The sequence below is a fragment of the Acanthopagrus latus genome, chromosome 5, assembly GCF_904848185.1.
Source record: "Acanthopagrus latus isolate v.2019 chromosome 5, fAcaLat1.1, whole genome shotgun sequence".
NCBI lineage: Eukaryota > Metazoa > Chordata > Actinopteri > Spariformes > Sparidae > Acanthopagrus > Acanthopagrus latus.
The window spans coordinates 10,204,048-10,220,772 of NC_051043.1; the positions used below are offsets into that span (position 1 = coordinate 10,204,048).

The window sequence follows — 16,725 nt, forward strand, 5'->3', positions numbered from 1 at the left end:
CAGCGAAGTGTGGTGAAACACAGTCTTTGTTCTTCTCTTTTCTCACATTGCTTGTTCATGTGAGTGCAGACCTGAGTGTTGCTTCATGGGTCAATGTTCTGCACCTTTGCTGGTCCACTGCATTATTAAAGAAGTGTTGCAGTTTTATGCCATTTGTGCCTACTGCCCACATTTTTAGAATACAAGGTAAATGTATTAAAAAGCAAGGTAAATGTATTAAAAAGCATTCAATACAGTGAAAATACAGTGAAACAGCAATATATATGTATATATATATATATATATATTTATATATATATATATATATATATATATATATATATATATATATATATATATATATATATATATATATATATATATATATATATGTATATATATATATATATACACACATACATATATATACATATATATATTGCTGTTTCACTGTATTTTCACTGTATTGAATGCTTTTTAATACATTTACCTTGCTTTTTAATACATTTACCTTGTATTGACATTGGGTCGGTCTGTTATCTCATAAAAACATGTTTGGCTCTTTATTCTCAGTTCTGGTGCTGTGTGTGCACTCCATCTAGAGCAAGAAGAGTCGAGAGCTCTGACTGAACAGGGATGAGAGAGACAGAGATAAGAGGTTCATTAATCATCTTACCCCGTGCCTGAGTAGTTTATCTGGGTCTGTAAAAAAAACAAACAAAAAAACCCCAAATAGAGTCAAAGTGATATGAAAGAATCTGAAAATTGATCTTGTACGATGAAACACTGGGGTGAAACGGGAGTCTCGTTCTGCTCTGTGCTGATGGGGGACTGCTCCGGCTGCTGATGGGAGCCACCTGATCAGCTTTTCTCTCCCCTCAAGCACCTGCCCGGAGGCATCAGACAGGTTGCCACCTGTCAGGTCCTGCTCCAAACCCAAGAGGCTCCTGGGCTGTCCTCAGACTGTAGATGAGGACACAGAGATGGAGGTGGGTTCCCCCGGAAGCTGTCCCATTCTCTTTCCCAGGCTGATTCATAAAGCTTGACAGAGTGTACTAACATCAGTGACACTGGAGCAGTAGTTCACCTCTACAACAGCCAGGGAATAGATGGAAAAGTTACCTTTGTCATTGTACCTTAACCTTGATCATGGTCGGCGCCCTGACGACGATGTGGTACCCATCAATCAAGATGACAGGATGGGGAAATTCAATCTATCCAGGAGCAGATCATCGATGGCCCTCCAGTCTTCCTTCTTGAAAACAGAAATGCAATCAACAGACAATCACAAATAGCCTCTGTCACAGAGGGGACAATGGCTCCTTCCAAGGAGTGGCCAAGTCTAAAATAAGCAATTTACAAATAAAAGATTGCAGTATGAGGTGAAGTAACATTCCAAATTTGTATGTTGAGAACAAACTGTGTATCTAAATGTCTGTAATATATTTTCAGTTAATATGAGTTGAGTTCAATAGAACACATAGGGTCAGACTTCAGAATTATAATAATGTTTATGCTGTTTTTTGTGAGGCAAAAACTCTTATGAAATATTTAAGATCCCTAATTATCAATTATGATTCATACTCCGAGTGTGCCGGGCAGAGTGACATTTCGAATATAATAATATGACAGATTCTTGCCTTTGACCTGTGGCTCATCATTACGTTTAATGTTTTCCAGATTTGGTCAGAGATTCACCCTCACAGAAGCATTTCCGCATTTTGATTTTCCGTCTTAGATGTTATAAAAAAAGAGAGGAATGAGATGGCATTTGCCTTAAGGTGTGCTAACCGCCATTTACATGACTTATTAAAGTACTTTCAGGACATAAAAGATATTTTCTTCATTTCAGGGAAATGGAGTATGCCATTAAGAGATTTGCACGTGACAGAATATTTAATTCCTTTGTGCTGCAGCTGGCTCTTCATGCACATCATGTAATCAGCCAAATTATATGAACATCTGCAATCAGCTACACAGCTGGAGAGCTTCATGACCCTCTCCCACACTTTGTCAAGACAGAAGTGCAACTAAACGACTTTTTTCACAGTTTGGGGCAGATTGTGACACCCATGTGTCTTGATTGGGTTTGATTGAACTCACTATTGTTTTTTTGTTTTTTTTTCATTGACAATTAAGCCATGTGGCGGAGTGACCTACAATTAGTGCAAACGAAAAAAAAAAAAGAAAGAAAAAAAAGAAAAGAGGAAACAATTAAGAAACATCAGCAGGCAGGATAATTTAAGATGTCAAGAAGAACAATAATAACAGTCTGGAAAAGCGTCTGCATCATTCTGATCACCAGTTATACTAAAGATTTAAATCGACTATCTATATAGTGCAGGTTAAAAGATGAATTTCAGTTTACTGACCTGCAGAAGTTGGTGCAGAAACTAGTTGGAAATTAAAATGGCATGATCACCAGAAGTTAAGCAGAAACCAGTTGGAGGCTTCCTGGTAATTACCAGCTGTTTATTTAGCTGTTTAAGTGCTTAATGAAAGATAGACCATTAATATTAAATCACATTACGGTAATTGTCCATTTATTTTGAGGTTGTCATTGTGGGACTTTGGGGGTAAGTTTAAAGAAATAATTACCACCTACTTACCATTAACTGTGCAGATCTGTAAAATTAAATGTTTCACATATGTTTCATACTTCAGCTGTATGTTTCTGTCCATGCTGTACGCATGTCTAGATGCAAGACCACATCTCGGAAACTCGTCTTGTTATCTCTCCTTCTTAAGAATATAATTTGTTTTACTGTGTGTAAGACTCTTTTAATGAAGGTACCAAAAATGAAAGGGCAAAGTGAGGATAGCTTCCCTTTTTTCACGCATGATTTATCACACAAATGTGGTGGCGCGCGTACTGTAATTTATAGTCCAAAATGAACTGCACACACTCCCTAAAGCTCAGCTGTGATTGGGGGAAGAAAGCCTTTGTGATCTTTAAACCCTTTTCATGAAATGACCTACATGAAGGCTTGGAACCTCTGGAACCAGTTTCTCTCTCTCAGTGACTTTAAAGCCTTAGTTAAGGTACCGGAAGATGAAACCACTGGGAATTGCTTTTACTTTGAATAAGTTGGCTCTTACTTTTTGTGCTCCACTGTGGCAGCTGAACCCACACTCACACTTTCTCCTTGTGTGTGTCTCTCTCAGTGCTCTCCCTCTGCAGCTGGATTATGGGACGGTGGAAAAACTTCTCATAAATGTGACACCTCGAGGGGTTAGCATGGCATTTTCCCCGTTTATTTTGGTTTTCATAGCTTTTAGTTCCAGACTGTGTGATTTTTAGATACAGTGGGAGCAAGCAACGGGCAATTCTAAAATTCTAAAAGTGCTGTATCGTAGGCAACTGGACTTGATCCGGTTTCTTGAGTACATTTCAACTCACATCCAAGTGGCTTCTGCAGTTCTATTTGACTGGAGAGGAGTTGCAGGCTTTTAAACTCGGTGTGGGAGTGTCCTTACTCCTCAGGTCAGGACTCTGCTGTCCAGTTACATCTAAAGGAGAGAGAAATCATTCCTTTGAGGAAAGCGATGTAAACATATTCGCCAGGGAAGACAAATAAGAAATAATCCATCTATGTCAAACTGAAACGTCTGTCCTTGAACAGATGGAGTGGCTGGAAGGCCATGCAAAAACACTGAAAAAGCTCACCGGAGTTCACAGTAAGTGGACCTTGAGCTGGGATTCGTTTTGGACCACTTTTTCCAAGGTTATATTCAACCTTGGAACTCAACCAATCAACAGAAACCTTTCCTCAAATGAAGAGGCAATAAATATAATATACTTTTTCTTCAATTAAGATTTTGAGGGGGGTCACACAACATCTGTTGTACCTGTGCAGTGTTGTTAAGGTCATGTCTCCACTTTTCCATTGTGTTTGGCTCATATAGGTGAAACAGCGCCCCCTGGGTTGCAGCGTATGTAAATAACAGTCATGACGCTATCACGCCGTGGACGTCAGGTGAAGTTAGCGCCTGTGATTGCGAACTTTCAGCGGCTGCGAATTTCTTCGCTTGGCGAGGAATGAAGGAAAGGAAACTGCGGAAGGAAGGTCGTACCACGAAAGTTAGGGATAACATTCAAGAGAAACGACCATGACGGCTCGTGATACCAGCCACCGTGTTTTTTTGTTTGTTTGTTTGTCTTGACTAGCAGGGGTGGAGGGTAATTCCTGGAATCGTGCAGAAAAAACAACTTCACAAAGTGGCTGGGAAAAAAAAGCAAAGAAAAAGCAAAGAGAAAGGAGGCTAAAACTGAACTGAACCTGTACCCTGGTGGAAAACGAAGACGTGTCAGAAGTGGACAGGAGAGTTGGACGCCTCGGTTGAAGACGCCAACATGAGGACAGCGGTCCTCAGACGCCCCCAGGTGAGCCAGTACACTCCCTCTTCTCTGTGCTGATTGTGCGGTTGTACTGACACGGAAGTTGCCCGCCGTGGCTAAATGCTGAGTTGCTGTGTAGTTGCTTACTTCATGAATTACGTGAACATAGCTGTTTGTGTTGTACTGTAGCTCAGCCTGTTTGAGTTTGCCATTGCATGCTATGCACACAGACAGACAGTCAGCACCATGGACAGAGCCTGCCGGAGTTTAAACAACAGCTGTCCCTTTGTGTCAGTGAGTGTGTGAGGGTTTAAAGGCTGGACAGAGGTCTTAGGGGTGTTTGTATCATCTGTCTCTTGATCAGGGACTAAGGAGGCCTTTTTAAGTCATGTATTTTATACATGCATCCTATTTGATATGAATGAAAACCATTAACTGCCATGTCTTTTGTTTTGGTTTGTTGTATTTTGCTGCCCTTCCTGTCTGAAAAGGTAGGAATTAACAGCCTTTGTGGGGTATTTTGTTGAGACGAGAGACAGACACGTAGATGAACATATCTGTTGACAGAAATCATATGAAATGTGTGTTTGAACACCAACCTGTCTTCTCAAGGAAGTATGAGGATACTTGCAGAGAATTTCCCTCATAAAGCTGTGCTGGTACCTTCGCTTCATTTCCTTTTCCAAGCCAGCACTAATCAGTATTCAGTCAGAATAATAATTGGAATAAGTGATTCCTCTTACCTATTAGCATAAACTTGCATATGCTCATGCTTATGCTCATGCGTTGTATCTGCTACCCTTGATTAATCATCCTACATAGTTTCTTAGGATAAATCACTTCATTGTCTTTAAATTCAGTTCAAAACACTGTTTATTTTGTAAGATTACGGTATTATGTGAACAATACCATGCTCCATTTATTATGTGTGTGTGGACAAGGGGTTTAAAGTAGACTAGTGACAGAAAGTGCAATGTGTTCAGTTAGCACCGCTGTTGTTCATCAAAAATATGTCTGCAGGGCAAAACAGCAGTCATTTTCCACAACTGAAGACATTAGGTCAATTTTATTGAATAAATTGTATTGAACAGGAAGTAGCTGTTAGATGAAGAGCTGTGGGTAACAGGCTGTGCACCTTCCACTTCTCAGGGAGGTAACAATTCATTAATGTTATCAGCCTCCCTAGTTTAAATCTGACATATTGCCAAAGAGGCGCTATGGCTGTTCCCATTGACAACAATTCCTCTGCCATCATCTAATTGTCTCCAAGCTAGAAGTTAAATGTGAGTCCTGTTATTCTGCCCTGTGACTCTACTGCTGGCCCCACTGCTGCTAGAAGTAGACGCCTTTGGCAGTAGTAACAGTAGTCATAGCATCCATTGTCCTAACACCGATTTTATTTTTTTAAGTAGAAAGACGGAGATATATAATAATAATAATAATAATAATAATAATAATAATAATAATAATAATAATAATGATAGAAATATAATCTGTGCAAGCATGACCACCCTGTAACACTGGGAACATCAACCACCGGGACAAGCCTGGTGCAAGGTTTGATGAAGTTATTTGTAAGTAAGATTATGAGCAGAATATAAAAATGTAAGCAGAAGAGCAGAACTACTGTTTGCATTTGTGTATTATTATGATAATAATGGAAATTTAAAAAACTACATTTTCCATTTTTGAATGCTGAATTGGCCCTCTTACGAGACGACAATACCGGCAGTTTAATCTGGAGCATCTTTGTACATTTCCATGAACACCCGAGCAAAATAATGTTCGCCAGTTTGTTGGAGATCAAAAAGTAGTCTTGAATCCTCTTAGCTGAGAAATCTATAAGCCAGTCTGCCATAACCAATCAACAGATAGATTTTGGTGGAGGTTTCTTGTTAGATATACAAATTCCTTAATGAATTTAGGGGTCTAGTATGAATTTCCAGTGGTTTGTTTTAAGCTCATAACAGATGCAGTTTTACCTGACTCTTTGTGTTTTTTGCAGTCCCTACCCTACTTTAATTTGCAGGCGTATTTTCCCAAAAATACAACCAGTCTTTGCTGACATTCATTCTGGCCTGAAGCATGGAACCAAAACAAATTGAGGGGCTGCTGACAGCTTGAAATAAGTCTGACATATCCTTGACTGTATTGATGTTTGACAAGATCTGGTTTTACTGTCATTTTTGATAGTGCCCTTTGTTTGAACTGATTATATTTTGAACATAATGCAAACAGACAGGCAGTATTTTGGCACTGCACTCATGTTAACTAGTTGCTACAGCTAAAAATCTTCAGTGCAATGCATTGTGTATTTTTATTATCATTTTGACTGAGACATAAGGACACAATAGGTTTCTGTGAATAACAACTTAACAACAACTGACAAATATGAGAAATGGGACTGCTCTTTATAAACAGGTTGTAGGCATTTCAAAAACAAGGAACATGACTGCTAACCCAACAGGGTTTCCATTTGAATTACAATTATTGTTTGTACAGGAATAACTATCTTCAGAACACATTTTCCACATGAGGGGAATCAGTGTTAGATTTATGCAATCCTCCAAACACCTGCTGCAAATAAGTCAAACACTGACAATAAAATGAATGTATTAGTGTTAATTTAGCTGCACAACATTCCCACCTGATATGCTCCACTGAAGTGGTTAAAATTTCAAATTAAATGTGTTATGTACACGCACGCACACACGTTCAAAAGTGTGCACACTGAGGAATTGTGGCATTGCTACTTTCTCTGTTGCCTTGACTAGAGGAAAAAAATGAAAAATGACCCCTGAGGATATTGTCACTGTGTGATGTGATGTTATGTAGTAATGTGGTCTGATTGTACTGTTAGTAAATTGTAATTGAGCTAATGACAACTCCATTCCAAATCAGTACTTCATACAAGTACTACTGTGTGTGTGTGTGCACGCACGTGCATGCCGCATGCGCATGCGCATACGTTCAACCTTTTTCGAATTACAAATGAATATGGACGTGGATGTGGAAGCCATAATGGATAAGCCCAATTAAAATAGTGTAGTGTTAATGCCACTAGTAATTTTTCCCTGCTCTCTTACTGTTGGTACCGCTGTTGCAATGTCAGCATTAGCAACATCACTACCACATGCAACCTGGCTACTGTCCAAAACAAGAAAGCAACCATAAGAATCCCAAATTGACCTAGAAACCTTGATCTCAGTGCTTTGAATAGGCAGCATAAAACACCCGGCAGTAGAAGGATTTTGTTATTTACCAAACTAGACAGAATGCCAGTTTTTGACTGTCTTATGTCCCTGTGGTAACGGGAAACACTAACCAACATGGGGGACGTACTTTGGCACAACACAGGTACTATTCATAGTGTGAATTCCCATTTGTTTACTCTTATTATAACTCAGTTTCTATCACTCTCCCTTTTCACCTTCTTTGTTGCCTTTTCTTTGTTGCAGTGTAGAGTTTCCACAGTTATTCCAGTTGTTCCACCGTTACCAGGGGATAGTGACCATAGAAAACCATGCCTCTTCCTGTTTTGGTTGCACAACGGCAGACACACTTCCTTTGTGTTGTATATAATGCAGGGAGAAAATCTATATGTGGATTATTTTTTGACAACCAGTACACAGTATAATGTCTATTTACTACAGAATGATAAGTTAAAGCAAAAACGTTGTCACTTGGGGTTAGGGTTAGGGTTAATCTGAACAATCCTTAAGGGGCTCCCCAGTAGCTCAGCTACTAAAGTGTATGCCTAATAAACTTGTTTGTTTTGCCCACTTTGACATTTCAGCTGTTCCTATTTCATATACTATTGCTTCGCCAGCATCTTTCATATCTACAGGCCACTAACATCTCACACTATCTGCTAGTTTAGGGTAAACTCAGTCTCTGAGTCTTGTTGTTAATGAGATCTGAGAGCATCAAACAAGCCTTTTAGATTAATTAGATGTGTAAGCTATGAAATTATGTTGTGAAGAAAGGAGGTGTCATGTTAAGTAATGACTTAACAGCTTCACTTGTGCACCCACATCATTCACTTTCTACTTTTTTAAACTCAGCTTAGCAGCAATAATTTCGAAGTGCCTTTGGGACAACAGGACGTCCACTTGAAACCGGACAAATTTGTGCTCAAGTTTTCATATTAACAATGTATGATATCTCAACGTATTGGGCAAGCTGTCATCTTTGCACGGGAAGATCTGGTCACACCAACAGTGATAGATATTCCTCCTCCTCTTCTTTATTGGTTTTACCGGTGGATAAAAAACTACACCACCATCCACTGTATGGGAGTATATAACATCATGCTATTCGTTGATGGGTGTGCTGTCTTGAGTGAGTGATAGCAGGATGCTATGCTTTTTGATTTTTGCTGATGCAGATTGATATTTTCAGAGTTAAAACACAGGCTCATTGCACCTCATATGTACTTTATGTACTTTGAATCCCTCTGCTGCCAGCAGACACTGGAAAATGTCCTGGACAGCACACTTTACAAAGAAAGGTGTGTGACACCTCCCCTGCTACAACTTAATCTTTCGGGAAAACTGAATACTGTCCTGTTACCCTTGAAAACAGGGCACAGCTTTTCAAATACTGTAGACTGAGATGTGGAAGCAAGAACCAAACCTTTACTAGCTATTATGACTGCAAATTGTACATTCAAATCTTTCACTGTGCTAAAAAACCATACCTTTTAAACTGATAAAAAAAGAGCAGCCTATGTACAGAGAGCTTCCTCTGTTAATGACCTGAGAATAAGTTGTTGAAAAGGGCAAGAAACCACTTATAGGCTATGTTCCTCTACAGCATATGCACCTGAAAAACTGCAATTTTATACAGTTATTTGTCAGAAAAAACATGATGCTCCACATGAATGAAACACACTGTATATCAATGAAGTGCACTTTAAGGAAAATTGCCTTCAAACTGTGAATGAGTTCACAATTGCTCTTGTACTTTATGTGGATGACTTTGAAGTAGCCAATCATTTTGGGATCATCAAAGTTGAAACAAAATGTGCCAAGTCTGTAGGGCATCTGGAAGTGATGCTCAGCAACAACTGGTACATTCTGGATTCTTTCAGTTCTGATGTGCATGAGGGGGTAAAAGACCCTTGTGTCAGAACTGTGGTGTGAAAGGAGCATGTCCTCTGACTAAAAATGTGTTACTCTCCAGACATCTTACATGAAGTCTTGAAAGGCACTGTCTCAGTTGTCCCTTCTCTATGTCTTTCAGACCTGATGGCCAAATGGCATTTTAAGCCAGATAAGCTAAATCAAGCATCAGGTCCTTTAATTACACATTTACTCATGCTGGCTGGCCTCAAACAATCAGAAAATGATTCTCCTCCAAAGGGTCTATTGGTGGAATTTGGCTTGAGACTTGTTCTGTAATCTGGCTGCTTTCCTTTTTCATTGCTCACTGTATCCCTCAGGGAAACACTGCTAGGAGTGATAATGGGCAAAGAATGGAAACAATGAAATCGATAAGCCTAATCGTAAATTATATTGTATGTAATTAACACACATTTTAAGGCTTTAAAAGAAGCCTGCAATGCCTTCATAGTGTTAAAGTCTACTACTCACGTCCTGATAGTTAGATGATACATTTATTTTCCATGCTGGTAGTTTTGGTAGGACTATTTGATCTATTTGATGTTAACAAGCACACAACCATTTTAAAAGGAAAATTTGATCCAGAGTGTAACAACAGGAACCAAGAGGCAGGCATGGGAAAATAGGGTGCAGCAAATATACCCATTGTGCCCACTAATTTCTGCCATTAAAAGCATTACTGTGTAGGGTGGGGGAGTATTTGTATTTCTAATGAGATTGACCATTAACATTATCCCTTCATCATCTAAACTGTGTTGGGAATCAATATTGATTACTGATTGTTCATTAAAATTATACTATTGATTAATTAAATTATTATAGTTGAATAATAAAACATAGGTTACTGTGATTCATTAATGAACACGGGGCACCACCCTGAAGTCAGGGATCAATAATCAAATGATATACTTTTAGTCGCAAAGCCTGAAATTGATCAAATTGTTAATATTATGAAAATATCAATAATTAGATAAGAGGGAACGCGCAAATCCGAGCACTGACCGTCTCAACCAGTCGTTATTATAATATGGTTTGTGCAAAATAATCAGACGCTGCTCAGTTATAATCAACAGTATTTATTAAAACTTTGTTTGTTTGTTGTTGTTAGTTGTTTGTTGTTCTGTACAACTAAAAGGGTAGTTGTGCTACTGAGAGGAGTTCGCCTCTGAAGTCAATAAGAGGGAATATATATCATGTGTCTCATGCTATAGCGGGGTTAGTAACTATAAGTTTCCAACAGATTGCATGTTGTGTATATCACCCAGGATGTGTGCGTGTGCGTGCGTGCATGTGCATGCGTGCGTGCGTGCGTGTGTGCATGCGTGTGTGCGTGTGAGTTAGTAAAAGGGAAAGAAGCTAAGCGAGTGCTTAGCAGACAACAAAGTAAGTAGGCAGTCCCTTCACAACCAATATAACGCAACAAAAACACGCTTTATACTATCTGTTTCTGCCCAAACAAATGCCTCTTATTTGGGTCGCTCATTGTGAATAGCATGTGTCCCATCCAATTCGAAACTCCAACTCGTTTTGGATGCGAGTGCGGGATCAGCTGTAGCGTCTTAACACCTGACGAAGCTGCGACCTGTTGCGATTAAACAGTGGGATCGATCAAATGAAAGGACCAGACCTTGGTGGTTCCGTCTCCTTCTGAAGATAGTTTCTTCATTGCAGGCAGTGAGGAATGACTGAATTGTGCAGCGTTCCTCTATGGATCCAAAACAATGATAAAGAATATTCCAACAAAAACGAAAGTAAAACAAAAACTAGGTCAAGCAAAGTGAAAAATGTCTCTCAAAGTACACCCTTACGGTAACTACTAAATGAAACCAGAGTCTCTTTACAGCATCACGTTTCCCTGGGAATGCGACATGCAGAGGCGTCCCCTGACTTTTAAACTCTGAGTGATGTCATGGTCATCTTGTCAGAGTTTTATGGCCCACGGCTACTTTAATCAAACAGGGACCAGGTGAAGGTTTTGGGGGGTGGGTCGTACCTTGAGTTACAGTTTGCCAGGCCTTATGGGCATTGGCTCAGTTCCTTTGTTCTTGAACTCTTCAGGCTGATAAGGCCCTAGTAGGTGGGCTTTTGACTTTCCTCACAGGCCTTCTCTTTGGTTGAGCCATATGGGATGAGGCCCAACAACTGTAGTATTTCAAGAAGTTATTGTCATTCAGGATCTAGGATATTTCTCGTACCTCCATTGTCTTTCCACCTTTTTTTCCTCTGTTTATGAAAATCTAAAGCTTCTTAAAAGTCCTCCTCCCCACTCGTAACAACGCTTCACCTTAGGGATCAAGGGCTTCAATGCTTTTATCTTTACCAGGATCTAGTCTCAACTTTAAGGGAAAATTTAGAGAAAAGCCTGAAGATTTGTTCTTAGAATTCTGTTAATAGGAGCAACTCTGCACTGTAAAGCTTTATGAAGGAGGCCCCAGAAACTTACCATTTGGACTGTGGCCAGGAGTTGAAATGACAAAGGCTTTGAGGTTCACCACCTCCTTCTCCAGTGTTGTTTAGAGAACACATACAAAGACAGATACAAATGAGCAGAATCTTGTCTGCAAAAACAATGCCAGCATCGATATAAGAGCACTTTAGGTCTTATCAGCTTTCTTACACCCATCTATGTGAGTCATTAAGCTGTAAGAGTTAGCCGAACTCTTCCCACCATCAGCATAAAAAATAGAAGTGAACTTAGGGTAACTCTCAGACAATTTGACATTTGCTCAAACTGTCATTGTTTCTTCCCCAGATGAATACACAACAGAAAATAACCATAAGGGTTATTGTCTGTGTGGGCAACTCAGCCGAACACAGTTGACGATTAAAAAGGCAGGGTCAGTGGTTTAATGGGAGCAGAGTACTTCAAAATAAAGACCCTGACTGTAGCAAAGCACGGTAACTTAATGGACATTTCTTAGGAAAAAAGCAAAGCCTGAAATGAGTCCAGCTTTTGACCTCGGATCAGTGGCAACGTATGTAACATACTTGATGATGTCAGCAGCCAGTCACACGCAGAGATCATATCTTCTTCATCTGCGTAGAGAGAGGTAAGTTTTCTTTGTGAAATATAGAGAAGAAACACCCTGTATCCAAAAAAAAAAAACAACCAAAAAAAACCATGACCATGACAAATCCCGTGACAATGTCCTGGTTATGGTCTTATTGACGCACCAAACCTACTTGGTTGGGGTGATGAAAAGATGATGTTTTGGCTTAAAATACTTGTTTTGGTCACCACAAACACAACAGAAAATTGTCCGAAGGTCTCCTTAAAAGTATGTGAAGGTGTAACTGTTAAAAACTTTGAAATGCCATGGTCCCCAGTCCAAAATGTTTCTCATTTACATATGTTGAAATGGCGTCTTGAACTGTTGTTAGTGGCTTGCCAGCCCTCTTGCCAGTAACTCCACCACAATTTTCTCCAATTTCTGATATGAAAATCAGGTCATAAAAATGTAGTCAGTGCGACATAAGTATATATACATTTTTGTAAATATATCAATATGTTACTATGACACATACAGACTTGACTGCATCATTTGTATGTGGAAAATGTTACCTGCCAACATTTTATCCTGGCAGCTGGGCTGCTCATCATCTGGCTGTGATGGATGAAAGAACAGTGAAGTTCAAGGTGGAAAAATACATCGCCTAACTGTGTCAGCTGCAACGGCTGAATGTCACAATGAATGCTGGTTAACGTAGAACATGCAATGGTTAATTGCCACACAAATGTATCAAAAAGCCTGGGAAAGGCAAAACCAGGTGACATGGTGACAAACGTGATATGCTACCACTGTCCTTGTGCTAGATGGGGCATTGATGGCATTTCATGAGAAGTGCTTGACATGCAAGCAGTTATAAAACAAAATGGGGGTGGATTGGAAAATTCATCTGCCTCAAATCTGACATCCATTACTTGTGACCTTTTGAAGTCTTGGCTCTTGTCTTCCCTTTTCAGCCTGACTGATTTGTCAGGTACAGAAACATGGTTTCATCATGTCTGTTTATCTGGCAAGGAGAATAGTCTGTAGTTTTTCAAGTTTTCATCTTGAATGTGCAGTAGCTCACACAGTATAAACACTGCTTTTCACACATCAAACCATTCAACTTGACTTCAATTCGATTTATGCTTGAGTAGGCAGCACTGTTATTAATGTTTGCTTTGAGAGTTACAAAGGTCTGTTGAGTGAAAAGCATTCAGCTCTCATATTGTTCTTAATCAGACTGGAATCTCATAAAATACTTTAATGCAGGAAAGGCGAAGAGGTAAAAGTACAATTGTCTGAGATTCAGAGGTGTGTGCGTTATCCCAAGAGGGTTTCTGGGAGCTCATCAAAGCTCTTTCCATCGTTGCCTGAACTCTAATTGGGCAATGCTGCGATGGATTACTAAAATAAGGCACAATGTACAGGTTCTTAATGAAAGTAATAGGAAGAAAATCCAGCCATCCTCTTTATAGCCTTGATCATGTCTGGTTTTTCCAGGAAATGATAGCTCAGCACATAATAGACTGTCTCTGCATTGTGATGTTTTATTGTGAGAGTAATGCTCCAGTCTGCCTTCGGGGTTGTGCTGCCAACTGTATCTGATATTGGGGAAAATATTAAGTGCGGTAATTACCCATTCTGGTTGAGATAGGCCCCTGCACCTATTTTTCGCCAAGTGTAATTGCTTCCTTTGGGATAATTAGGAATCGTTAAGAGATAGTCAATTTGGCATTTATGCACTGTCATGATGCACTGTACCAGACATCCAAACATTAAGTGGTGCATCATTAGCTGAGAGGTCAGCAGAGTGGTGCTACTTAAACTAGAAACCCCTCAAAGTGGCCCACCAGTAAACTTTGGCTATGTTATGATCCAGAGCAACATATAGACTGGTGCTGCTGCAAATATTTGTATGATTCCATTGTACTCTACAACTGCAAATCAGGATCTATCATATACAATACTGACAGATCTGAACCACAGTTAAGCCTCCACAACAAATAGAGAATGTGATGTAAATAGAAGTAATATTATTGTACCACTTAACTCAAGTTTGTTTTATGATACAAATTGTTTGCTGCACATTCTGGAGTTTGGTAAATGTTGCTGTCATGGATTCTGATTAATTTATCATATTTTTGTGTGTGTTGTCACCTACGTTGTCTGAGTGTCATGTTAAAATTAGTAACGTGATTATTCACTTTGCCGCCAATTTTCTTCTCTTTGATCTGCCAGATCAGATTAGGTCAGTTGCTGGAAGGGCTTTCTGTACTGTAGATTTGTTTGTATCCCTGTTTGGAGAAAACAGTATCATGGTCCATTTAGTCATGTCTGTGTTGATTTATTTTAGGGCAGTGTTCTGAATGTCAGCAAACTTACTCCTGCACAGCTTGTTCGTTAGCGAGACATTTAAGCTGAGGTAGTTACGCCATTAGAGGTGATGCTGGGTATAATGAGGTCTGCATACTGTAGTGTACCTTGACAAAGGTTGCTTGACTGCAGTAGTTACCACACTGAACATTTCTGGATAGCAAAACATAGTTGCAGCATTCTCCTAAACAACTGGAGTTGATGGGAACCTGTTGTAAAATGTGAAAAAAACAAACAAACAAACAAAAAAACCCCACATAAAATGGGTCCATATAGCTCCTCTGCCAGAATCCAAGTCCCCAAGATGTTATTTACACCCTTGATGTACACTCATGCACCCACTTTAGAGGGGTGCATGATAGCTCTTTTAGCATAGCAGCTAGGGTGATTATTTTGGATTAAAAGAGATGTCAACAACATATTTTCACATCAATTTGTGATCTCTGTGTTTCTGGAGATTTGGATTGCGCTGGATAAGCTGTATGGAGCCATTTTATGTTTTTTGTTTTTTTCAAACATCGTCATCTATTAGGTGGCTTCGAAGAATGCTGCAAGCTTGAGATATTTTCAGTGAACTACAAGACTCTACCCGATTTTCCATTGACAGGCTGTTAAGTAAATAGTGGCTGAATAAGAATTTTTTTGGTTAGCTTTTCCTTTAAATCCGTTCTACAGTGTGGCATATGCAAGAGAAGTTTCCTGCTTATGGGATGATATAATTCATCTATGTCTTTACTTTATCCCACCATTAACATTGTAATGTAAGGATGAAGGTTGAGGTTAATGTGAAGCAAAGTGTCTGCATCAATATCTGCCAGACGAAAATGGCTCTACAGCAAAGTACCTCACCTTGTGCACTGGATCATATGCCGTCTCATTATGTAATGATTTAGTCAAGAAGCTGGCAAGAGCAAGGAGAGGAGGAAGTGTTTCAGGTCCAATAAAAAATTTAGAGGATCCAATCATATGTGTCAGTTAAGAGGCTTAATTGTTACTGTAAGGTTACTCGATTTAAGCAGCAACCAGGCCTGTGTACAAGACTTTCCTTCCATATAACAGTACAACAGTTTTGTACTTTTTTGATAATGCGAGTATAGTTCTTGGTGAATTTCCTAAAATAAGTGCACTGGAAATAACTTCTGCGTTTTCAACACATCCAGCATGGCAATTGAGGTCCTGAAACTATTTGCATGTGATATCCTTGTAAATGGAGGGCAATTGCACCAGAGAGATTGCGTGGGACCTGAGGGAGTCTGCCCTGGGATCTGTGAAGTTACTGTAATTTTATGATCAAACCATTGCCTGCAGCAAATTTATCTCTCTTCACTGCCCCTTCACATTCTCCTCTCCTGTCAGTCAGAGGACCAGAGGGCCTGTGGCAAATTGTGTATGTGTGCATCCTGCAGGTATGTGTTTTAAAATGCACACCAGTGAGTGTCAAGAGGGGTCTACATGTCATCCCTGCCACTGTAAGGGATCTTACATGTTCATTCAGTCAGCATAAAAACCTTAGTAACACCAGCAAGTGGGCGTGCCCCCTGGAGCCCGAGGGGATGAAGAAACCTGAATCCATTCAATAAAAATGAAACAGATAAGACATCCGAGCTACTGCGGCTAAAATGCAAGCGAAGCAGGAGTCGTCTGATCTTGCCAGCTCTCCTGAGGTCATGCAGACCTTGGTGGTGTTGGAGCTTTAATCTGGAATAAAAGATGATGGAAAAGAATTTGGGTGCCTCGGGAGGTGGAGGTGTGACAGTGTGAGAAGAAAGTGGAATATTTTGTTTAACCATTATAATATTAGGTGTTAAAATGGCCACCCCCATACAATGTCAATGTCACTGAAACACTAGCTGAGTACAAAAGTGATTATCCCTTTTATCTTTCTATTTTTCATTTATACGGTCTCCTTACTACAGATGCA

The 16,725-nt window shown here is 39.6% G+C and overlaps 2 long non-coding RNA genes across 4 annotated transcripts in view; one reads left to right on the forward strand and one right to left on the reverse strand.

The window, feature by feature from the left end:
• Positions 1-512: 512 nt before the first annotated feature.
• On the reverse strand, positions 513-3,956 carry LOC119019942. The gene is made up of 4 exons (XR_005075193.1): positions 3,829-3,956; positions 3,380-3,489; positions 1,102-1,234; positions 513-942 (listed from the first exon to the last, which is right to left on the reverse strand). It is a non-coding gene; the product is annotated as an uncharacterized LOC119019942 (long non-coding RNA).
• LOC119019941 overlaps positions 3,837-16,725 on the forward strand; it is a 34,167-nt gene continuing 21,278 nt past the window's right edge. For 2 of the 3 annotated variants that reach the window (XR_005075191.1, XR_005075192.1), the window contains exons 1-2: positions 3,847-4,046; positions 4,151-4,363. This is a non-coding gene — a long non-coding RNA (uncharacterized LOC119019941). Of the gene's footprint in view, positions 4,047-4,150; positions 4,364-16,725 lie in introns of all 3 variants that reach the window. The other variant, XR_005075190.1, reaches the window with a different exon arrangement.